This window comes from Charadrius vociferus, unplaced genomic scaffold (genome assembly GCF_000708025.1).
Source record: "Charadrius vociferus isolate BGI_N301 unplaced genomic scaffold, ASM70802v2 scaffold282, whole genome shotgun sequence".
NCBI classification, from domain to species: domain Eukaryota; kingdom Metazoa; phylum Chordata; class Aves; order Charadriiformes; family Charadriidae; genus Charadrius; species Charadrius vociferus.
The window spans coordinates 1,793,335-1,793,752 of record NW_009647731.1 but is presented as its reverse complement, the minus strand read 5'-3'; the positions used below and the strand labels follow the sequence as shown (position 1 = coordinate 1,793,752).

General features: G+C 34.0%; 1 protein-coding gene across 1 annotated transcript in view; it reads left to right on the top strand.

Moving 5' to 3' along the window:
* NT5C2 (5'-nucleotidase, cytosolic II) overlaps positions 1 to 418 on the top strand; it is a 40,753-nt gene that overhangs the window by 13,215 nt on the left and 27,120 nt on the right. The gene's annotated exons all lie outside the window — the stretch shown is intronic.

Below are 418 nucleotides of genomic sequence, written 5' to 3'. Positions count from 1 at the left end.
GTGTTCCTGTGTCTTCTTCCATGGTACAACAGAGATAATAATTGCAGATTATTTTACAAGGAGTTGTGAGAATGCAATTAGGTTGGAAAGCCTTTTGCAGATGAAAAGCATTATACCTGGTAAGTACTCTTCCCCTTTTTTTCACTTGACTGGGAAATTAGCATACAAAATTACCCGTTTTTCTTACATCTCAGAGTCATCCTTTCTTCTCCATGTGGGCTTTTGTTATCTGACCATTATTTGCTATATATAACTGTCACACACAAGAAAAATTACTTACTCATTGCAGGGGTTTTAGAGATCGTAGTGTGAGAATATGATTATAATTAATTAATTATAATTATCATTAATGATAATGAAGAAGTGGGGCAAGTGAAGTATTACATTAGTATGTTGTAGTGCATTCATTAGACCCTGT